Source organism: Patiria miniata, unplaced genomic scaffold, assembly GCF_015706575.1.
Source record: "Patiria miniata isolate m_02_andy unplaced genomic scaffold, ASM1570657v1 HiC_scaffold_6, whole genome shotgun sequence".
In the NCBI taxonomy this organism is placed as follows: Eukaryota; Metazoa; Echinodermata; class Asteroidea; order Valvatida; family Asterinidae; genus Patiria; species Patiria miniata.
In genome coordinates, this window is record NW_024037073.1 from 20,591,064 (window position 1) to 20,616,894 (window position 25,831).

At 40.0% G+C, this 25,831-nt stretch overlaps 1 long non-coding RNA gene across 1 annotated transcript; it reads left to right on the top strand.

Moving 5' to 3' along the window:
- The first annotated feature begins 466 nt into the window (after positions 1–466).
- On the top strand, positions 467–2,209 carry LOC119742486. The gene is made up of 3 exons (XR_005272859.1): positions 467–518; positions 1,549–1,694; positions 2,184–2,209. It is a non-coding gene; the product is annotated as an uncharacterized LOC119742486 (long non-coding RNA).
- The last annotated feature ends 23,622 nt before the right edge of the window (positions 2,210–25,831 follow it).

The following is a 25,831-nucleotide window of genomic DNA, read 5'->3' on the forward strand; positions in this document are numbered from 1 at the left end:
CAATATGTTGAGGCAGAGCCAGTGACATCCTGGAGCAGTGCGGAGGACTTCAAGTATAATTTATGCACAGCTGAGCATCAACAAACACAAGGCCCGGCCCAAGACCTTGACACACTGCATCCTGCAAAATCAGCCACACATTTTTGCCAAACGGCCTCAATCCTGCAAAATCCTCCTTTTTGCAAAGAGGATTTGGGAGGATTTGGGAATTAAGGTTAGGGTTAATGCAGTCGTCCACCAAGAGTGATTATGTGAAGCAGACAATTACCCAACAAATTGTTGAAGTCTTTCTTAATGATACTTGAACGGCAAATGACATGTTCAGAGATAACAGGAACTCGAAAATTGTCACACTTTGACCCATAATTTATATAAGGAGCCTTACAGCAATGTGCAAATGTATCTTGTCAAACAGTACATTAGCTTTCTCCCCAATGTTTGATTTCTACAGCACCATCGGAAGAAGTTACAGGGGCGACGTCTTGACTTTGACTACAAAAAGAAGAAGCAAGCAAAAGGTAGGCGACAGATTATCTCAACTCCATCATATCAAATCATCTTACATTACTAAAATATCATAACTAAAACAAAAATAAACCATCAGACTTCCAAAGTGTTATTGTTAACCTGACACTAAATTTATCATTATTAATTGTCATAGAGTTTGTCCCAAAAATGTGTCTGTGAAAAAAAGTCTGATGTGGTTTGGGATTGGAATCATTTGCCCTTGAGCATTAAACCGAGGACTTGCCGTGATGACTGATAGCCAGGCAAATGATTCCAATCCCAATTGCAGCCCTTTTCACAACATGCAGGATTTTACACAGCTTACTTAACACAGCACTGAAATTGATTAAGGCAAGGAACTTGGTCACAGTGTCCCAAAATGTTGTTGTGATCAATTGACAAGTGTGCAGTGATGCGTGACTGAAATTAAATGAAACTCATCGGGGTTGAGGCCAAGATAGGGAGTATCTGCACAATCAAACTTTTGCCAATTGGACTTCATGGTTTTGTAGTTATTTCAAAAATAGTCAGACGGACATTTCTTTTGGACATACTGTATAATGCGTATAATATTTGTTTGCAATCAAAGAAAAAGAAAAATTGCATTTAAAATATACGAACACTGTACACACTTACCATAACGCGCACACTGTCGTTTTCTGCTATGCTTCCAAGGATTAATTGGCTTTGTGTTTTCCTTTGTTCCCTGATCTAAACCTTTCCCATAGACTAAGTGCACAAACCAGCGTTGGAGGACAATAGGCACTGTCGTTCGAGTACCGTATTTTGAGTACCGAAATGTGTACTCACAGTTGAGTACTTGAAGAAGACTTTGCAGAATGAATTTTGATGAACAGTTTGAGTAAAATGCAAGCAGGTCTTTAAAGAATTAAGTCAAAGTGGCAAAATGTATAACAAGATCATTAAACCAGATTTGTCCAGGTTTCTCGCAGCGCTAACGTTAGTCTTTTCCAAAACCTGGACACAATTTATTTAGAGCAAATGCATTCAAATTTTCCTTCCTGATTGGTTTCCGTCTAGATTGGTGGGTTGGGTAAGATCAAGACCAACACAATCATCAAGGAGCTCTCCAAACCCTGGATGCTGGATGTGGAAGCAGCATGGAGACCACAGAGAAGTTTCCTTGGAAGATCAGCAAGGAAGAATTCACCATGCTCAAAGAGAAGGTAGAATCTCCTCCTTGGGCTCAAACACCCCCCCCCCCCTCCACAGTGAAAACTATAAACAGTATATTTCTTTTTGTGTAAGTTGGTCAGTAGTGCAGAATGATTCACATGTTAACTAATGCATGCAAAATAGAGAAAAAAAGTGGATTTTAATGACTATCATCCCACCCTATATTTTTAGGCTATAGAAATGTCTAATCCCCCAAAACAGATTTTTACCTACCCTACCACACAGTTGTTGTTTTTGTTATATACCGGTATGTCATAGAAAGTTACACCACAATTTTTGTTTTTGGTTGGCGATATTATTTTAATATGTTTCAATGTCCAATTCATTTCATGGAGCCTTTCAGAGATCTCTCAGGTTATTCTGGGTGGTTGTATGTCTGAGGAAACACATGCTTTATGTCAAAGGGAAATAATGCTCTATATAATTTTTGTTTGTGAACCCCCCCCCCCACCTCTGCCCCCACCTCCCACCACCCCCAGGCTTGACCTACTCATCCCTCACCTCATCTCCATGAAATCCAACTGGGAGAAAAGCAAGCTGCGCGTCTTTGCCACCACGAGCAAGAAGGAGCAAATGGACAGGGAGAAGATGAACATGGCCAACATGCTCAGCAAGTTCCGCATCAACTGCTCGGACGTGGAGGTCATCCCGGACCTAAACAAGAAGCCCAAGGAGTAGAGCCTGAGACGGTTCAAGGAGCTGTCCAAACCCCGGATGCTGGATGAGGAAGCAGGCGAGACCACGGAGAAGTTTCCTTGGAAGATCAGCAAGAAAGTAGTCACTACGCTCAACGAGAAGGTAGAATCTCCTTCTTGCACTCAAGCAACCCCCCCCCCCCCCTCCACAGAGAAAACTATAAACGAGGGCCATTTGGGCGCCATCGTGGCTTATAAATGGTACCAAATACACGATAACCAGCATGAGTGAACCAGTGAAGTGTCCCTCATTCCGGCTTCTGCTTGTTTGACTATAAAGCGCCCTCTTTTGTCCATGCATGGAGACAATACACTTAGAGCTCTTCCCAGTACCCACCTTATACGGAAGATGAATATAGTGCCACTCAATGAGTGTGAATATATTTTTTTTTGGTGCGTGTGAAAATTTTTTTTATGTACAGCGGCCGCCACTTATTATGTGGCGGCCGTCAGATAATAAGTAGCGCCGCCACATAAGTCGCCATAATAAGTGGCGGCCGCTGCAGTACAAAAAAAATATATATTCACACTCTTTTATGTGGCGGCTGCCACTTATTATCTGGCGGCCGCCACATAAAAAAGTGTGAATATATTTTATTTGTACGTGTGAAAATATTTTTTTTTCGCACAGCGGCTGCCACTTATTATTTTTAATTTATGTAGCGGCCGCTGTACAAAAAAAATATTCCCACACGCACCAAAAAAATATATTCACACTCATTGAGTGGCACTATCTGTCTTCCGTAACTTAACGCGTAGTACCTAGTTTTTGTGATTTCAACATACAGGGTGAGCAGAATATTTCGATGAGTATTTTGAGTACCGAAATGTGTACTCACAGACTTTGCGGAATGAATTTTGATGAACAGTTTGAGTAAAATGCAAGCAGGTCTTTAAAGAATTGAGTCAAAGTTGCAAAATGTATAACAAGATCATTAAACCAAATTTGTCGAGGTTTCTCGCTTTTTTTCAGCACTAACGTTGGTCTTTTCCAAGACCTGGACACAATTTATTTAGAGCAAATGCATTCAAATTTTCCTTCCTGATTGGTTTCCGTCTAGATTGGTGGGTTGGGTAAGATCAAGACCAACACAATCATCAAGGAGCTCTCCAAACCCTGGATGCTGGATGAGGAAGCAGCCTGGAGACCACGGAGAAGTTTCCTTGGAAGATCAGCAAGGAAGAAGTCACCACGCTCAAAGAGAAGGTAGAATCTCCTCCTTGGGATCAAGAAGCCCAAGGAGTAGAGCCTGAGACGGTTCAAGGAGCTGTCCAAACCCTGGATGCTGGATGAGGAAGCAGGGGAGACCACGGAGAAGTTTCCTTGGAAGATCAGCACGGAAGAAGTCACTACACTCAACGAGAAGGTAGAATCTCGAGCCTTCCTGCGCTCAAGCACCCCCCCCCCTCCACAGAGAAAACTATCATCAACGAGGGCCATTTGGGCGCCATCGTGGCTTATAAATGCTGGTTCCAAATACACGATAACCAGCATGAGTGAACCAGTGAAGTGTCCCTCATTCCGGCTTCTGCTTGTTTGACTATAAAGCGCCCTCTTTTGTCCATGCATGGAGTACAATACACTTAAAGCTTTCCCAGTGTCCACTTTACGCTAAGTCCCTGGTTTTTGTGATTTTAAGTCCAGTCTTGCAACATCTGTTAATTGTGTCCAACCTTTGACATTCTGGTGGCTGATTTTCAATAATGAGATTGATCACTTTCAATCCATTTTTCCGTACAACTCTCAGTTCATTTGATTTGCCAAGTGCATGGAACTCGACTTTATTAAACATCAATAAATCACTCCATTTTTCCGCCTGAAATCTTTCTTTTTCTTTCAGACCAACAGACAGATGCGGATCCGTGAATTGCTTCTCCAACATTCCCAGGAGGCTCAGCTCATTGTCATGTAAGTACACAAAGCCACTACTAACTCAATGGACTCAATTTCATGGTTTAAGCACACAATTCTGTGCTGATGATCTAGCACACTAGCACCGAAATCCTGCGCTATCCCTGTAAGCACAGAAGTTATCCTCTGTAACTGATTGTTTACACTTTTGCAAAAGCCGTAATTTCTAAGTGTCATGCAAAAATGTCTGTTGTAGTGTTGGCAATTCCCATGAAAATAATGAGTGGCTAATTTAAGGTCACTTACTTCACAATTACGCAAACCTACTCACTATAGCAGAAACTAGCGTGAAATCCTAAACAGGGGTGGATCTAACTTTGGCTGGGGGGTGCGATGTCAAGTTGGGGGGGGGGGGAGATCTGGAAAATGTTTAGATTATTTGCGCCGGGGGGGGGGGGGGGGAGGTGACCGTCTATACATGTAGATCCACCACTGTTAAACCACATTCTCGCCATTTGAGAGCTGTGAAAATTACTTTTAATGTCTATAGAGATTGCACGATTTTAAGCCAAGTTGTTTTTTATGGGAGGGGGGGGGGGGGGGGTCATTTAGACATGAAAAGGGCACTCGCCAATTCGTGCTGAAGGAACATGTAGATAGGTTTTTTTTCACTAGTCACCCGGCCTCCGTAAAATCCAAAAGCGGGGCGTAGGGGGACGGGGCTGGGTACCATCTTCCTATGGGGTGCTTTTCAAACCGGCGATAATGGCCACTATCGGACAATTAACCTATCACGGTGGAACTGCGTCAACGCAGCTTGTGAAATATTGTCTAAACATGATATACAAATGGACGCAGAACGCCAAAATCTGAAACAAACAAAAATTAATGTACAAAATTCCATGAGCCGTTTCGCGGATACCACCATCTTTGAAATGGGGGGGGGGGGGGGGGGGCATTACAATGAAAAGACATCCCATCATTCTCAGCTACAGTTGCATGATGAGACGTATTTTCATTGTAATTCCCCCCCCCCCCCCCCGAAAACAATAATTCAAAGATGGCGGTATCAGCGAAAAGGCTTATAGAGTTGTCTAAGGGGCGTGGTTAACTCGCAAACGGCGGTAGGTCAATGGGTGGCGCTTTTCATGGCGGCACAATTGCTGACGTTTACAATGTACACGAAATACCAAATACTCTTGAAAAGCAGCTGGCGAAACAAGAAACTTTTTTAACAAAACTAAGGACACTTGTGTAAAAACTAAAAGTTACTTGTGTAAAAAGGGCACTCTTTACAGAATTAATACTCGCGGGGGGAGGGGGGGGATTAACCGCTGGTGCAAAAAATGGGGGCGGGGTGAGCAATAGATCTAACAGTGCTTGTGACCCAGTCTGACTGAGCTACTGTGGTCACCTGATCAAAAGTGGTGATCTGATTGGTCAATGTGCACTGTTGATTGACATGCAGGAAGGGTCCATTATAACCTTTTCTTTGATTTCTTGCAGGAGTCTACCTATTCCCAGGAAGCGTACTTGTTCAGCTTACATGTACATGTGCTGGCTGGAGACATAATCCAAGGATATGCTGTCAGCAGGGGCCTTGCATCACCTGACCAAATATGGCATCCAAATAAAAGTCAATACAAAGAAATTCACTTGAAATGATTAAGTGACAAAGGACAATTCCAACCAGTTGAAAGACCCTCCTCACTTGAATGGAATTTGTGCTTTGTTTTGATTGATTTCGTTGAGATTGTTTCTTTACCATCTAACGGGCTCACACTTTCACTGATGTTTTCAAAGTGAGTTTCTCGAATGCAATCAAGTAATACTGATTAAGAAGAATAAAAGTCTTCAAATAATTTGGAGTCTTTTAATCAAGAAACACTTGTCGCACTTTTACGGGCTTTAAAAACAACAGCCAACTCCACTTTTTTCATTACTGTGGGCACGTTTCTGTTTCAACTGAAATTAATTAAAATCATGTTGTTTTTTTTCATAACGAAGCCAATCGAAAAAAAAGAGAGTATTTATCAACAATGGTGGTGCTTTTGGTAATCCTCAGAATGAGGTTTTATGCATACTGTTTTCATAGCAAGTCAATTGTTACTTTTACATAATTCTCACATATTGTAACGTTTAAAATAATGCAATCATTTAATAAAAACCAGTGTGTTCTAATTGCTGTGAATAGCATTAGAATATTTCAAACAATTGTTAATCCAAATGCCAAGCTTAAAGTCTATAAGAATCAGATTCAATCACTCGAGACTTTTTTTGCGACATGAAATAAAAATTGATACATACAGGGGATTGATTTAATTGACATCATCTGTGCTGGGCATACAGGGAACATAAGGCGAAGAAAATAACATGTTATAGTAAACGCCCTAAAATTATCCAGGTAGGTAGCAAAATATTTTGTTTGTTTGTCTGTATGTGTTTTAAACTTTGTTTGCTTCAGGATACAGTTATTGTGTTGAATTAATCTGTTTTAAATACCCAATACTACAAATTAGTTGCATTTATTTTCGGAAAAAAAACATGTTATTTTATATGTTGACCAAGTGTGTCAATAAAGAAAATGGCGGTCAGAAACATGGCCTAAAAAATCCAGGTTGGTCGAGATAACGCCATAAACACAATCTGTTTTTAGTTGTTAACATTTCTGGATACATGGTGGTACTGCTTTATTGCAAACCTTTTGTTTCGAAAAAAAATTATGACCCAGCTTGCTTTGAAAAAATATTTGCTTTGAATCAAAATACTTCCCGATAGGCCTACAATGGATACAATGAAAAAAAAATCGTTGTCAACAAACTTAACGCATACTTTTCACTATATCCCAATACTTGTGCATAAAACTAAATATTTTGTTTTGCTAAAAGTAAAAAAAAAAGGCAAATCCATTGTAGTATATAGATCAGAGCATGCGCAATGCAAAAACATTAATAATAATATGTTTTTTGTGACATTGTCATTGAACATTATTTGTTTTAATTCAGTGGTTATTGTTTCGGCAAAATGGAAAGCGATTAAAAAAAATCAGCAACACGATGCTCGTGTATCTTTATGTGTTGGATTGTGTTTATTCGGGGTAAAGGAGGAAGCCACTGAATGAGGTGGGGTGATTGGAATTACTATACGCCCTACCGCGCATTGTGAGATACATCGTATCTCCACGCTGCAGAACCACCACCGCGCTCCCAGACACCTGCTCCCAGTAACTTGTATCAGTGCTCCAGCCAGAGACAACCACGTCGCCGTTCTTCCGGAGATAAACGTACAGGGCGCTGCTGGAAGAAGATTTGCACACAGAAAACATGAACACGTAGGTGCCCGGCACACCACACGTGAACGCGCCGGTCTCGAGATCGAAGCTGGTACCCGGCAGAAGCGTCTCGGTCGCCTGGAAGGGCAAACGGGTGTCGTAACTCGTAGAGGCATCCGAGGCGCTCGTCCTCACCACGGTGAATGCTACCCGCTGGTTGGAGTCGTCTGGTGTCTCCCCTGGCTCACCCTTTTGACCTTTGACACCAGTTTCCCCCGTTGGCCCTACAACACCTGGGACTCCTCTTGGACCAATTTTTCCGGGCTGGCCTATGCCTTCGTCCCCTTGAGGCCCAGCTGTTCCACGCTCACCCATAGGTCCAATCGATCCAATATCACCCTTTTGACCTGGCTCGCCCTTTGACCCTGGCTGACCTAGGGACCCAGGCAAACCTGGTATTCCGGGAATTGCAGCCGACCCCTGGCAGCACATCGGACACGCCTGAGACGCAGGACCATCACCGTCCGAGGCAACCGGCCCAGTAACGGAAGCTCGGAGGTTGACGGAGTTACCCAGAAGGAGGGCGATTGAAAGAACGGTTGCCACGCAGATCTTCATTCTGTACGTAAACAAAGCATGAAACTAAACCAAATCAGGTGAGATTTTTTCTTCAATAAAATAGTTTTTAAAAAAGGGAAGAGTAGTGAAAAATATTGAGGTTTGATAACAAGAGAACTAGTCTAAAATTCATGACAATCCGCCGTCAGATTTGAAGGGAAGAAACCCCAAAAACATGAGATTGGAGGAATCATTGTTCGAAGAATGTTTTCTTTGTTATATAACAGTGGCGTATGAGGGCTAACATTTATGAGAAGCCTAGTTTATTAAACCGGTTGTCATGGCAACCCATCGAATCGATTTTGTTTTTATTTCGCCTGCCAATAAAATTTAAGAAAGGTCACCAAAATGCATTCCGATAGGGCGAAGCGTTCCGGAGCTGTAGTATTTTTTTGGAGGGGGGGGGGGGGGAGGGGGCGAAGCACATCTTGCCCCTTCCCAGGTCCTGATAGAATCATTAATTAAACCTAACCACACCCACCTCGATGGTTCGTTCTTGAAGATCAGGCCCAAGAAGAGATCACAAGGAATTCAGTGTAGGCTGAAAAAAAAACATACAAACGAAGACTGGTTAAGTTTACACTTTAATACTATTTTATTATCAATTAAGATAAATGAGTGAGATTTTTTTCTCATTTGGATACATTGCCACCCCAAAACAGGAACAATTTCTCACCAAGTTATTACGGTCAAGTAATTAAAATAATTTTTCTCGGCTGAATTCGTCAAGAAAAACAACCTGTTTTAATGTCGCATTGTTCAATTTCTCTCGAATTGACTGATTCTTGAAATAAGCTTTCAATTTGTTTAAACGTTATTATTGAAACGATTTTTTTTTTTTCAAATTAATATTTGTGAAGGCCTGTATCTTTTTTTGAGACACTAGTAACTCGGTCAAAAGTCTGTTGGCATTCTAAGCTTTTGTTGCACTTGTCCAGGCAAATTTACTTTTAACTTCACTATGAGTTTTAGAGCAGAAATGAACTTTTTTATTCACTATGAAATATTATAGGGTTTCCCGCCCAATTTCATACTTTGCTAATAATAATAATAATAATAAAACATTTTTATTCAAAATCGCATAAAACATGCATACCTTTTCACACCCGGTTGAATTTAGCGCAAGCTTAAAATATTTCAGGGTATTCTTCATTCACGCGTGAAAAGTAAGCAGCAAATTCCGTGACTTGTGCTTTGAATTTCTTGTGATTTGAATATCAGTCCCGCTCGGGAATTCACTTTGATGCATACGTTTACAAAAGCAGCACGGTTCAATGATATTTGGAAGTTGCGTTAGCAAGATATTGTGTTATAGTGATACAACAGAGTATAAAATGACATGGCTTTTGACAAGTTTGGATTAAGGAATGTACAGCTATTTCAAAGATTGGAATGCCTGGGAAGGGAATATGAAAAAAGCAGAACAGAACTGTATCAATGTAAAGTGTCAAAGTGATAGAAGGAAATACATTTAGAACACTCGCCGATAAAATAATATGTCAAAATACAGATTTTTATGGAAGGACAATTAAGTGATTAGTTTGTTAATTGTTGTAATCACTCTTTGGAAGTGCAAAACCAACAAAAGAAATGGATTTTCTTTTGCACGAAAAAGTTGCCTACACGATTTGGTGGGTGTAAATATTAAAAAAAAATATCAAATGCGTTAACTGCGACCTTTTTTCAATGTAATGAACACTCTCTCTTATTGGACGAACAAGTTGCGAAATTGGACGCAAAAACCTATATGTTATGATTCCCGAAGTTGATAAACAATCACAGACGAATTACAACGTGATCAACGATCAAGAAAAAATTAGGACAACGGTTGCGAACACAATTCCGAATTAAAAGAATAAATAAAAGAAGACAAATTCCAAAGAATCTGATTACACAGCAACTAAATATTGGTGTGATCAATATTGTTTTCATCTTAGTTCTCTTTTTTTGCCAACTGATGTACCTGCAAAAAAAAAATGTGAAGGAAATTTCAGCATGTTTCCGCTATAAGTTCGAGGCACCCTGATGAGTTTAACGAGGAATTTGCAAAGACTGCAGGCCAAAATGTCTGGCACAGTTCTACGGTGGGTGTTATAGGGAGGGAATATCACTCGAGCGATGTTTTCTGTTAAAAATTTTGACCCAAAGGTGTATAAATATCGATAAAAAAATACAGTCTCCCACCAAAATCACTGCTCTGTTCTGATGATTGAGTGAGGAAAATGTCAAATAACAGACACTCACCTCGATGGAACGTTCTTGAATTCTATCACGAAGGGAATCCTCAACACTCAGCAGATTGCGAGCTGGAAATAATACCAACGAAAATGAGTCATTGAAAATCCGCTGGGAGATATCTTAGGGGCTGTTGGGGGAGGCATAGCTGAATTTCACAAGTAAACACCCCCAGATCAAAATCTCTGTCCGGCGAAATGTGATCTGGATTGATCATAGCGGAATGCGTCCTGTATGCAACGGCCCTGAACAGACCAACGCACGAGCAACAATATTCATGTCTTCTTTGAAGGATTTAATATTTTCGAATCAAACGCAGTAACTACCAAAACAAATGCCCAGATTTTCTGAGAGAAATCTGTATACAAAAAGAATTTAAGGCCACGTAGGATCATTTGCAATTGCCTGGAAAAGTACATTTAATGACAGAAACCTTGCAATGCTGAGAGTGAAGATGAGACTGGTATCAAATACCCGGTGAAAGTATTTTGCCTGTTATAATCGTTTGAAAACTTTGAAGGTGTTTTTAAAATTACAAAAGAATTGTTAAGGTGTTGGCAACGGAATCAAGTAACGAGATCCAACAAAATAGTGCATACGTTTTCTCTGCTTTTTCTCAATGATAGTATCCACTGAGCTGAAACTTCAACAGGTTAGTAGCGACCTTCTTAAGTTTTTAAGCCATTTTGTTGCTTCTCTCGAAAAAAAAGATTCAGAAGCAAATAATCCTATGTTTTCTTTTTTAAATTGCTTGCATTTGAAATTGTAGGCATCACAATGAACATACATTTTCTGCATTATCAAGGACAATCGATCTCAAACCAAGGAAGTAGCGGCGGAAATCAGGTGGGCACCGCAGTCAAGGTACGGTCGTTACAAAAATAATTATGTTCCGGATTGGAAATCAGCGCACCAGTTTGACTACTAGCATCAGCCACCATCTGTTTGTTAACCGAATAATGTCCCATATTATTTTTATTATTATTTCTGTACCAACTGACCAAACACTTTCAAAGTATTCAGCAAATACTACTATCGCCATTTCAAGAAAATATTCAACGGAATCTAAGTGGTATGCTGAGTGGAACCCTGCATGCAAACAGAGCTTGTGCTTCATATTTTAAGACGAACAGCGGACAAGGCGGATCCGGGGGGGGGGGGGGGGGAGAGGGGGGAAGGGGGCCATACCCCCCCCCCCAAAAAAAAACACCCCAATTTTGTTTTTAAGTGCAGTGTTGGAGGTCTCGAGGCCGGCCTCGGCCTCGAGGCCGGCCTCGAGGCCGATTTTCATGGTCTTGGCCTCGGCCTTGGCCTCGGAGGTGCAAGGCCTCGGCCTTGGCCTTGGCCTCGGAGCCTTCCGGCCTCGGCGAATCGGTCGAGGCCGGCTCGAGGCCGCCCATTTTGATGTGTTTTCTATTCTAATTAATTTTAATTTTGTACCGTATCAAACCCTCGAGATTCTGCTGCAGTGGGTTCCGTGAAACAAACGCATATACAATGTACGCACGAATGAACTGGAAATGGTTGCATTGAACGTACTCGCGTACGTAGCATCTTCGCCTAGCCTGCGCTTCAGCTTTCCACGTGCGTGCAAGCGTTATAACTGTTACCGCGTGCCAGACTACATAAGTCTGGCACCAATCCCATCTGCGTACAATAACATGTGGTAGTAGACTAGTCTGGTTGCAGTGTTGTACAAAATTGTCTCGTTTTGCCTCTGTACACCGACCTTTAGAAATGATTTGCGGCAAGGTACAGCAAGCTTAATCATTTCTTTTTATAGGCCACTGTTTCAGTAAAAGTCTGAACTTTCTGGGTACAATCGAGTGTACCAGTCCGTACCATTTTTTTTTCATAAAGATATGATAAAAACAGTTACGATTTATCAAGTAGATTTTATTTTTACACGGTGATATAAATGAAAGTTCCGGCTCACACGGTAATGTTTGGGCAAATGGCCGATATGGAAAGCGCGATTTCAGAATTCGTTTTTCCATCCAAATGAATGCAAAGTTCTGCATGAATGTTTTAATAATAGGAGTCAGTATTCCTTGTGGTACCAGGATACTTAAAAAAAATATTTTTAGAGCCATGTTGATACTTATTACATGTATAAGCACGGTTTGAATTGACTAATTTTGCGTGGTTTCAGATATACGGCCAAAACCTCTGGACTCCCTACCTCTTGCCATGATCTTAAAATTCTTCGAAGCCATTTGATTCAAATCGGATGATCCGAGAATTCATGGTCATTTTGATGAACTGAGTGATATCATGCACGCATGTTCCGTGTTGCATATATACTCCCTACCTCTTGCCATGATCTTAAAATTCTTCGAAGCCATTGGATTCAAATCGGATGATCCGAGAATTCATGGTCATTTTGATGAACTGAGTGATATCATGCACGCATGTTCCGTGTTGCCGTGTTGTTTGGAGCGGGATTGGCCATTGCAAGACTTTGTCTGGTACCGCGGTATTAACAGTGATAATGCGTGGACACTAATACCGTTGTGTGGAGCGGGATTGGAACTATGCTTTGCCCGTGCGTAACGGCGGGCCGTCTGGCATTGTTTGGTCGCATCGCGGTGTTTGCTCGGCGCGCGCCTGGACAGTGCGAAGGTCGGAGGGGGGGGGGGGGGGGTCGTAACTTTTGGTTATGTGTGGTAAAAACCTGATTGAAAAATCAAGTTGTTGTTTATTTAATGGGGATTCCTATGATATTAAGCATTTTGATAGGTTTTGAAAATAAGATTTATAAAACATGCTAAAAGTAAATAATGTAAATCTTACAGAATAGAAACTCAAAATTTGGCCATTTAAATTGTTGTATCTCCAAAGGGCAAACACCTATGAGCCTGATTCAAACGCCATTGATTTTGTTGTGTAATTTGCTTTCAGTGATACAAAACTTGAGATTTCTTTCTTTAAAAGATAAAATTCGCCGGACTCCCTACAAGAGGAAACCCATTGCAAGCTGTAAGGCCAGGCACTCCAAAACTCAGTGAATTCAACTAAAAAGATCTTAAAACTCCAACATAATCTTAGACTGGTTTTATTGATTATACTTTATTACGTGTTTTGATAGCTGGCCTCGGCCTCGGCCTTGGCCTCGGAGGTGGTGGCCTCGGCCTTGGCCTTGGCCTCGGCGGTTGTGGCCTCGGCCTCGGCCTTGGCCTCGAAGGTTGTGGCCTCGGCCTTGGCCTCGGCCTCGGAGGTTGTGGCCTCGACTACAACACTGTTTAAGTGACGTCGCAATAAAGGCAGGCACTGGGTACACTACCATCTTTTCGAAACAAAGAATGGTTTAAGTGGTCAGGAATTTCCTCAGATCGCCACAGAGCATTTAGAATTACAACCAATTCGGGGCCCATGATTAAGCGGGCCCTGAACCCCACGCCGTAATTTTTGGACCCACTTTCCGGGGACCAATTTTTTTTCGGAGGGGGGGGCTACCCCAAAAAAATTGTGTTCTGGATCCGCCCTTGACAGGGAACAGAAGGGACGAATAATGTGCACAGACATCAACGCTGTACATGATTGCTACAAATGATTCCAACTAGATAAAGCAATTTGAACTTGAACTAGAGGTCTATGTCTGTTTGCAACAGAACATAGGGCTTTTCCGCATTATGTTTTTTTTTAAATTAAGGTCATGTTTTTCTGTTTTGTGCAAGACTGTGTGCATTTACGTTTTGTTTAACAAACCTCATTCAAATGGAAATTTGATTTTGGCATATTGCATTTGTCATATATAAAATATATATATAATCACAAGATGACGTCATTATGACGTCACCTCAATATTTATTGGTAACACATCCCGGCATGCCCCCATACCAAGTTTTAACCCAATCTAAATTACTGTTGATGAGATAGGGGCTTAAAATATACAAACGATGACGTCACATGTCTAATGATGACGTCATTGTAACAATGCTTGGCAGTGCTCATTATTTTATTGCGGTTTTAGTCTGTACCAAGTTTGAAAACAATCGGATTAATGAAAGTGTTAAATTTTGTAAGCAGAATAAAATTGGCAATATTAAAAAAATCGTAAAAAAATCTACTGATAACGTCATCGTGACGTATTTCAGATGTTGTGTACTAGTGTTATTATCTACCCACCCACCAAGTTTCATGACGATCGGACATTATCTTATATGTGTTTCAAAAAAGCGCATATTTGATGACATCATCATGACGTCACACATTTTTCAAAATTTTGTACATATACCTATTGCCTTACAAACCTAATACAAAAAGAATTTTAAATTTAACATATTGGGTTCGTGATATATGGTTTAAAGGTCCAAAACTTCAAAAATCGATATAAAATCACACGATGACGTCATGATGACGTCACCTCAATATTTATTTGTAACACATCCCGGCCTACCCCCATACCAAGTTTCAACCCAACCTGACGTACTGTTCATGAGATATAGGGGCTTAAAATATACAAGTTAACGATGACGTCACATGTCTAATGATGACGTCATCGTAACAATACTTGGCAGTGCTCATTATTTTATGGTGGTTTTAGTCCGTACCAAGTTTGAAAAAAATCGGATTGATAAAAGTGTTAAATTTTCTAAGCAGAATAAAATTGGCAATATTAAAAAAATCTTTAAAAATCGACCGATGACGTCATCGTGACGTCATTCAAGATTGTGTGTACTAGTGTTATTATCTACCCACCCACCAAGTTTCAAGACGATCGGACATTCCCTTATATGTTTTTCAAAAAATCGCATTTTTGCTGACGTCATTATGACGTCACACATTTTTCCAAATTTTGTGCATTTATCTATTGCCCAGCGAACCTAATACAAAAAGAATTTTGAATTTATCATATTGCGTGAGTGAGATATGGCTTAAAGGTCCAAATCTTCAAAAATCTATATAAAATCACACGATGACGTCATGATGACGTCACCTCAATTTTCGTCTATAACACATCCCGATCTACCTACATACCGAGTTTCAACTCAATCGGACTAACAGTTCTGTAGATATAGGACTTTGTAATATGCACATGAATGATGACGTCACGTGACCCATGATGACGTCATCATGACGTCTATCTTCGCGAACGACCTTTGCTATATGTTCTGTGACTATGTTAAGTTTTGATGTCATATGACTTTGTTTTATGCCAAAAGTGTTTGCTAGAAAAAACGTGCACAAAGTCTATGGCATTTTGGTTGGAAGTCCCAAGAGGAAAAAAAAAAGAAAAAAGAAAAAAAATTCGTAGAGAAACAAAGGCTTTTCCGCAACTTTGCGGAAAAGCCAATTAAACTGTGTGCATCATCACGATCCGGTCCGTTTGTATTTGCGCCCTCTATATTCAGTGAAACGTTCATCCTGCAGTGATTAAATATAACTTGATGATCAAACCGGAATGGCGCACTGTGAACTCTAGCGAAATGACACAGTTTAACAACAAAGCTCAAAAGGGTACTGAGAATACATGTATCCACCTTACTGATAACACAAGTTATCATAAGACAGGCATGTTTGAGTTGTCCGGATTTCCTGAGGAACGTTCTTCCGTGACCAACCTCCCATAACTCTTCATCCTGAATTAGTTTGAGTGATTGCCGGAATACAATGTGAGTACATCGAATCAGGATTTCATGTTTAAAAATTAAAATGATGAAATAAACAGGGAAAAAACGAGGCAGAAAATAAGGGGGTGGTTGATCATAACTATATATGTTTAGGTTAAAGAGTCGAACATTCGCAAGATTGTTTTCTTTAAACCAAAATGTCAACGCAGTAATTTTTTTACCTGAACTATTACAAGTGCGTGAATTATTTTGAATAAGTGCGAATCCCGATCAATTTCAACTATTCTGAATCACAGCAGGGAACTTGATGTAATGAGCTCTTTAAAAAAATGCTCCCAAAATTTGATTCAAAACCAGTCGAGTTTGAACAGCTTTGTTTTTGACACTGAATTATTTCGTGTTTGTATAGTGTTATATCAGACAAGATATATCGTCTTAAAAAACTGAAGACGTTTTCGAAATAGTGTGCCGGTGGGCAGACTATTAACGTGTGTTAGCAACGAAATTCAGTGAAAAGAACCAAAAAAATAATTGAAGGAATCAAGGACCAGATTCCCAGCACGGCCATCATTGGGACTTTCGACGTCTCATCTCTGTACACCAACATCCCACATGAGGAGGGTGTTCGTGCTTGCTCCTTGGCTCTGGCCAAGGCAGGACACACGACTCCTCCCATCAGTGATGTTGGCACCCTCATGAGACTTATACTAACGAAGAACAATTTTTCCTTCCTTGGTGAACACTATCTACAGGTACACGGCACTGCAATGGGCACTCGCATGGCCCCATCCATGGCTTGCCTCTTCATGGGTGACCTCGAAGAACGCATTCTTGCCTCGGCCCCATGTCGCCCTTGGATCTGGTGGAGATATATTGATGATGTTTTTTTCATCTGGACCAGCGATGAGGACAGTCTCTTGACCTTCACTAATCACATCAATTCCTTCCACAGAACCATCAAATTCACATCGGAGTTCTCGGCTCACCAAACCCACTTTCTGGATGTCACCGTCCGCAAACAAGGCAACTCACTAACCACTGATCTGTATTCCAAACCCACAGACACCCACCAGTACCTCCACTCCTCCAGCTGTCACCCCAGGCACTGCAAAACTGGCATAGCGTTTAGCCAGGCACTCAGACTCAGAAGAATTTGTTCTAATGATTCCGATTTCTCCCGCCATACACAGATACTGAGGAACAACTTGGTGGCCAGGGGTCACAGCTCTCGCCAAGTTCATCGTGCCATTGCCAGAGCTAAAGCTATCCCCAGAAATCTAGCTCTCACGGGAAAGGCCCCTGGTGCCATGGCCAAACCCATGATTCCCTTGGTCACCACGTTTCACCCCAATCTCCCTCCCCTTCGCAAAATCACTAATGACAATCATCATATCCTCCATACTTCAGATCGCCTTGCCCGCGCCATCCCCAACGGCCCCACATTGGCTTACAGGCGTCCTCGAAATCTACGGGACTTGATTGTTCGAGCTGAAGTCCCATCCTTAGATGCATCCCCTCCCACCCAGCATGGTACTTTCAAGTGCAGTTCCAGATGTGTTGTCTGCCAGATTCATATCCAGGAGTCTGTCTGACTCCTTATCTGGCCACTCTTCTGTCACTACCCACAGAACCATTGGTAACATCACTTGTAACACCCCTTACTGCATATATCTCATTTCTTGCAGGGTCTGTGGAGTGCAGTATGTAGGTGAGACTAAGAATACGCTCAAGAAGCGGTTCTATGCCCACCGGTCAACGGTCAACACCAAGAAACTAGACACCCCTGTTGGTCATCACTTCAACCTGCCTAACCACTCCATTTCTGATATGATTTTGCAGGGCATTGAATCTCTTGGCCATCGCAAGGACTCAGTTCACCTCAGCAGAGAGAAAGTGTGGATGAATCGTCTTCGAACTATTCAACCACATGGTCTCAACATCCAACTTGGAAATGATTAATCTTTTTCTTCCTCCATTGTCTTCTGTTACAGATAATCCACCTGGTCTTCATTGTTTGTGTTTACCCATCTTCCCCCATCTTTCATCCCTTTCCACCTCCATACTGTTCCCCCCCCCCCCCCGCATAATCCCCCTTCACTCCCACACTCTTTTGTCCGTTCCCACTCCCTGTGACCTTTGATCCTTCCCCTTTCTGGTCCCTCCCCTGTTCATACCAGACCCCTTGTGGTTTGCCATCTCCCTTTGTTTCTTTGTTCTCTCATCCACCCTCCCCTGCATCTTTCCACACCTTTCCCACCTAATCCTCCTTTTGTGTTTCTTCTTTCATCCCTGCATGTTTGTGTGCACCCCCTTGTTAATGTATGTGCCCCTGTCATTTCTGTTTTAGCCTCTGAAGAAGAACTTGCTAAGTTCGCAACGTCAGGCCACATTAATTTTTAGATTAAAAAATAATCCCTTTAATTTATCTGTTTTGGTCAAATGTATAGCATCAACTAAGCTAAAAGTTCAAAAGTTAGTTGTGCTGCATCATACTTAAGATTGTGAGCAATTGATCATAATTATGTTCCTCTAACTGGTTCAAGGTTGCTTGAACTTGTAGTTGTAGGAATCACAATGAGCATTCAGTTTCTGCATTTGTGGGGGAAATCGATCTCATACCAAGGAAGTAGGGGCGCAAACACTACAGCTGGACTACCGCAGTCAAGTTACGGTCGTTAAATAGGAAATCAGCGCACCGGTTTGGCTCTAGTAAGCCACCATCTGTTTGTCAACTGAAACTTGTCTCACAAAATATTTCAGATTTTTGCAAATCTGTACCAATCACCAAAAACTTTCGAAAAATAAGCCAAAAATCAATATGGCTGTTTGTCCAAATATCCAACAGAATCTCAGCGGCTGCTGAGTGGAACCCTACATGCAAATACATGAGTGAATTCATCGAGAGCTTTTGCTTCAATCTCTTCAGGCGAACAAGAAAGCCTGAGCAATTTGTACAAACACCAACTCTATAGATGATTTCTACAAATTCACCCAGTTAAATAAAGCAATTTGAACTTGTATAAAACTGTGTGCTGTGTGCATCATCACGATCCGGTCCGTTTGTATTTGCGCCCTCTATATTCATGACACGTTCATCCTGCGATGATTGAATGAAACTTGATGATCAAAGCGCACTGTGAACTCTAGCGAAATGGCAAAGTTGAAAGGGTACTGCTTGAGCAATAACACACAATAAGACAGGAATGTTTTTGATGTCCGGATTTCCCGATAAACGTTCTTCCGTGACCAACTTCCACATAACTGCTGATCCTGAATTAGTTTCAGTGATTGCAGGGAAACAATGTGAGTACATTGCACCAGAGTTTCCGTGTTTTAAAATTAAATTGATAAAATTAAAATGGCAAAATGAGGAAGAAAATAAAGGGGTGGTTGATCATACTGATTTTATGGGTGAGGTTATTTATATAGGATGGAGCTTTCGCAATATGTCTTCTTTAAACCAAAGAAAGACACTTTTTTAAAGTATTAAAAGTGCGTGAATTTGTTTAAGCATTAATCACAATCAGTTGAAACTAACCTGAAATCAGCAAGGAACTTGATGTTTAAACTCTTCTAAAAACCGCAATCAGATATGACTAGAAAAAGTCCTACCTGATAGCCTTTGCTTTGACAATACAACTTTCCGTGAATGTACAGTGTGCTATCCATAAAGTGACAAGATTTCAACTTTTTCAAAAACTAAACCAGTCAGTATGTGAACAATAATTTAGTTTGAAGCGTGCGAAATGAAAGTAGAGGCGGAAATAATGTCAGACAGGAATTCCTCATTCCGAACAACAAAACCCTGATATATTTGGGTGATCGGGTACTACCAGATCATTGTTTGGAAATGTTAAGAAATATATTTCTTTCCTTCTTTCTTTCTTGTTTTTTTTCTGACAATAACTATCTGCGACTTTTCTTCTGAACAGTGCAGTACATGGTATAAACTTCAAACCTTTAACAAACATCAACATTGACTCCGAGGTGTACCTTTTTATACTCTGACGTCATAATGACGTCATCGGGTACCCTTATTACAAGCGATTTCACTGCAAAAAAACTCATAAACAAAATGATCAATAATGTTCACACTTTGAAATCTGATTGACTTTACCTTGATAAACATTTTTGATATTCGAAGGTAAAGTCGTCTGACCTTTCCTTCCGGGGTTACTGGTAGGTCAAATTAGGTGAATTTAAAATGCAAAAAGAAGCCGCAGAAGGACGAAACCTGGTATGAACATGAATCTTAGTGTGAAGCTGTGGATATCTGTGTGACGTCGTCATGACGTCTTCATACATCAAATTACAATCATATCAGGTCAACATTTGATAAAACACACACACAAATATATCACAATTATAGTAATAATAATTACCCGTTCGCCTGTCACAACAATCTGACATATTTTTTTCTAGGAGCCTGGCCCTCCCCCTGCAAAAATTCCAGGATCCGCCCCTGTTTGAGCAATATCTTTTGTCCTAATAAACCTGAGTGTTCAGTGTTTTGTGAAGTGGCAGATTGTGCCTTGGGCGATTGGCTACAGGACTACAGGGTTATCATCTTTGGATGGAATTTTTGTTCTAAAAAGGTCATCGGATCATACCGCAAAAATTGAACAGACAATGAAAGATGATGAAATAAGCTTTAATTTGAAGGGTGTTTCAAACACCTTGCAGAGTTGTGAGTATTTGTCCTGATCTTTACAAGTGGGGGTATTTATCACTGAGGTCCATGGCAGTTTATTTGCCGGTCTGCAGCCGTAGATATTCTTTGAATTACCATAAACGTCTTTGCGACAATTCAGCATTGTGACGTCATCGAACGAAGTTAATTATAATAGGGAGAATTTGAAACTGAATCGCATGTTGATTCAAAGACCACGAACAAAAAGGCTACGGTTCAAAAAGGTGTGTTCCAGGCGCAGTTCTGTACGATTTTTCTAGAAGGGATTATTGAATGAAAACCATCATGGTTAGGAGGATATTTTTTGAAGGGATAATTGAGAAGACTAATCATCATGGCTTGGAGGATATTTTTAGAAGGAATAATTGAGGAGATTAACCATCATGGCCAGGAGGATATTGTTTTAGAAGGGATAATTGAGGAGACAAACCATCATGGCCAGGAGGATTTTTAGAGGGGATTATTAAAATAAAAACAATCATTGCTTGGAGGATATTTTTGTAGAAGAGATTATTGAACACACAATCGATCTCGGCTTGGAAGATATTGTTTTCAGAAGGGATAATTTAGGAGACTTATCATCACGGCTAGGAGGATATTTTTTAGAAGGGAGTATTGAAATAAAAACCATCATGGTTAGAGGATATTTTTGAGACGAGATTATTGTACAGACAAACCATCAAGGCGTGGAAGAATTTTTTTTTTTAGATGTGATCATTGAGGAGACTAACCCTCATGGCTAGGAGGATATTTTTTAGAAGGGCTAAATGAGGAGACTAACCATCATGGCTACGAGGATATTTTTTAAAGGGATAATTGAGGAGGCTAATAATCACGGCTGGGAGGATATTTGTAGAAGGGATAATTGAAATGAAAACCATCATGGATTGGATGATATGTTTTAGAAGGAAGGGATAATTGAGAAGACTAATCATCACGGCTTGGAAGATATTTTTGAAGGGATAATGGAGGAGACTAACTATCATTGCTTGGAGGATATTTTTTTAGAAGGGATAATTAAGGAGACTATTCATCACGGTTAGGAGGATATTTTTCAGAGGGATTATTGAATGAAAACCATCATGGCTCGGAGGATATTTTTTGAAGGGATAATCGAGGAGACTTATCATCATGGCTTGTACGATATTTTAAGAAGGGATAATTGAGGAGACAAACCATCATGGCTAGGAGAATATTTTTAGAAGAGATTTTTGAACACACAATCCATCACGGCTTGGAAGATTTTTTTTTGAGAAGGGATAATTGAGGAGACTACTCATAATGGCTAGGAGCATATTTTTATTTAGAAGGGCTTATTGAAATAAAAACCATCACGGCTTGGAGGATATTTTTCAGACGAGATTATTGAACATACAAACCATCACGGCTTGGAAGTTAATTTTTAGATGTGATAATTGAGGAGACTAACCATCATTGCTTGGAGGATAATTTCTAGAAGGGATAATTGCGGAGTCTCACAGTCATGACAAGGAGGTATCTTTTTAGAAGGGATTATTGAACATTATTATTATTGATTATATGAATAGACAAACCATCATGGCTTGGATGTTATCTTTTAGATGTGATAATTGAGGAGACTAATCATCATGGCTTGGAGGATATATTGAGAAGGGATAATTGAGAAGACTAATCAACACGGCAAGGAGGTTTTTTAAAGGGATAATTAAAGACACTAATCATCATGACTTCGAGGATATTTTTAAGGGGATAATTGAGAAGACTAACCATCATGGCTAGGAGGATATTTTTAGAAGGGTTAAATGAGGAGACTTATCATCACGGCTAGGAGGATTTTTTTAGAAGGGATTATTGAATGAAAACCAACATGGCTTGGAGGATATTTTTTTAAAGGGATAATTAAGGAGACTAACATTATGGCCAGGAGGATATTGTTTTAGAAGGGATAATTGAGGAGACAAACCATCATGGCTAGGAGGATTTTTTTAGAGGGGATTATTAAAATAAAACCATCATGGCTTGGAGGATATGTTTTAGAGGAGATAATTGAGGAAACTAATCATCTGGACTTGGAGGATATTTTTTAGATGTGATCATTGAGGAGATTAACCATCATTGCTAGGAGGATATTTTTTTTGAAAAGGGATAATTGAGGTGACTTATCACGGTTAAGAGGATATTTTTTAGAAGGGATTATTGAAATGAAAACCATCATGGCTAGAAGGATATTTTTTAGAAGGGATAATTGAGGAGACTAACATCCTGGCAAGGAGGATATGTTTTAGATGTGATCATTATTAAGGAGACTAACCATCATGGATAGGAGGATCTTCTAAAGGGATAATTATTGTGGAGACTAATCATCACTGCAAGGAGGATTTTTTTTGAAGAGATTATTGAAATGAAAACCATCATGGCTTGGATGATATATTTTAGAAGGGATAATTGAGGAGACTAATCACCACGGCTAGGAGGATATTTTAGAAGGGAAAATTGAGGAGACTAAGCATCATGGCTAGGAGGATTTTTTTTTAGAAGAAATTATTGAACGCACAAACCATCACGGCTTGGAAGCTATTTTTTTTTTTTTAGATTTGATAATAATTTAGGATAGTAATCATCATGGCTTGGAGGAATTCTTTTTAGACGAGATTATTGAACAGACAAAGCATCACGGCTTGGAAGATATTTTTTAGATGAGATCATTGAGGAGACTAACCATCATGGCTAGGAGGATATTTTTAGAAGGGATAATTGAGGAGACTATGGCTTGGAGGATATTTTTTTTAGAAGGGATAATTGAGAAGCCTAACCATCATGCCAGGATTATTTTTTTCGTAGAGGTAATTGAATGACGTTTCTGGTTTCTAATTTTGACCAAAAAGATTAAATGCATAGAAAAAAAGGAACAGTCTCCTACCAAATCACTGCTCTATTCTGATGCTTGAATGAAGACAATTTTAACATACACTCACCTAAGCACAGTTCTTGAATTCTCTCGCCGAAGCACTCTCCAACACTTGAGCAGATTGCTGGCTGAAAAAAATACCAACAAAAATATCAGTCATTAAAAATCCTCTTGGAGATAACTTGGAGTCTGGTGGGGAGGCATGGCTGAATTCCACAAGTACAATACGGCCAAAAAATGTCTGTACAGTGAAAATGTAATTTGGGTTCACTATTTATTTCAAATGCGTTCTCCAAAAAATTAAATCTATCCATGAATTCTACAAAATGCATCCAGCTATTGAACTTGTATAAAACTGTGTGCATCATCATGATCCAGTGCGTTTGCATTTGCGCCCTCTGTCTATTCTGACCAGTGACACTTTTATCCTGCAATGCTTAAAAGTAACTTGATGAAACCGGAATGGCGCACTGTGAACTAAAGTTCAAAGGCACTGAGAATATCCACAAATAATAACACAAATAAGACCGGCATTTTGAGATGTCCGGATACCTGTATACGTTCTTCCGTGGCCAACTTCCGCATAACTTTTCATTCTGATTGAGTTTGAGTGATATCCGGAAATAATGTGAGTACATTGCACTAGGATTTCATGTTTGAAAATTTAAACGATAAAGTCAATAGGAAAAAAGGAGGCAAAAAATAAGAGTGTGCTTGACCGTTCCAAAAATATTGGCCAGGTTATAAAGAGTCCAGGTTTTTCGAGACTTTTATTTTTGAAGGGATATTTGAGGAGACTTATAATCCTGGCAAGGAGGATATGTTTTAGATGTGATAATCAAGTTGATAATAATTTAGGATAGTAATCATCATGGCTTGGAGGAATTCTTTTTAGACGAGATTATTGAACAGACAAAGCATCACGGCTTGGAATATATTTTTTTAGATGAGATCATTGAGGAGACTAACCATCATGGCTAGGAGGATTTTTTAGAAGGGATAATTGAGGAGACTATGGCTAGGAGGATATTTTTTTAGAAGGGATAATTGAGAAGACTAACCATCATGGCCAGGATGATATTTTTCGTAGAGGTAATTGAATGACGTTTTCTGGTTTCTAATTTGGACCAAAAAGATTAAATGCATAGAAAAAAGGAACAGTCTCCTACCAAATCACTGCTCTATTCTGATGCTTGAATGAAGAAAATGTCAACAGACACTCACCTAAGCACAGTTCTTGAATTCTCTCGCAGAAGCACTCTTCAACACTTGAGCGGATTGCTGGCTGAAAAAAATACCAACAAAAATATGAGTCATTAAAAATCCTTTAGGAGATAACTTGGAGTCTGGTGGGGAGGTATAGCTGAATTCCACAAGTACAATACGGCCAAAAAAATGTCTGTACAGTGAAAATGTAATTTGGGTTGACTATTTATCTCAAATGCGTTTTCCAAAAAATCAAATCTATCCATGAATTCTACAAAATGCATCCAGCTATTGAACTTGTGCATCATCATGATCCAGTGCGTTTGTATTTGCGCCCTCTAGTCTATTCTGACCAGTGACACTTTTATCCTGCAATGCTTAAAAGTAACTTGATGAAACCGGAATGGCGCACTGTGAACTACAGCAAAATGCCAGTTGAACAACAAAGTTCAAAGGCACTGAGAATATCCCCAAATAATAACACAAAAAATAAGACTGGCATTTTGAGATGTCCGGATACCTGTATACGTTCTTCCGTGACCAACTTCCGCATAACTTTTCATTCTGTTTGAGTTTGAGTGATATCCGGAAATAATGTGAGTACATTGCACTAGGATTTCATGTTTGAAAATTTAAACGATAAAGTCAATAGGAAAAAAGGAGGCAAAAAATAGGAGTGTGCTTGACCGTGCTAAAAATATTAGCCAGGTTATAAAGAGTCCAGGTTTGCAAGCCTTTTTTTTGAAACCGAAAATGTGCAACACCGATTTGCAGTTCCTCTGAAATATTATTTTGAATGATCAATACATCTTTACTTGTACTGAATCACAGCAGGAAACTTGATGTTTTATACTTGCGAAAAATTGCGGTCAGAAAACAGTCCAACCTAACAGTCGAACCTTAATTTAAAAAAAGTCCATAAATGTGACTTCGTAGTGTATTATCCATATCGACAAGAATCCAAATGATTTTTGTTCAAGAAGAAAAGAAACCAGTAAGTATTTGGACAATTTGTTTATGAGAGTGCACAATGGAAGTAGTAGCGGAAATATTGCCAGACAGGAATTCCTCATTTATATTGCCTTGAAATTTGACCTCAC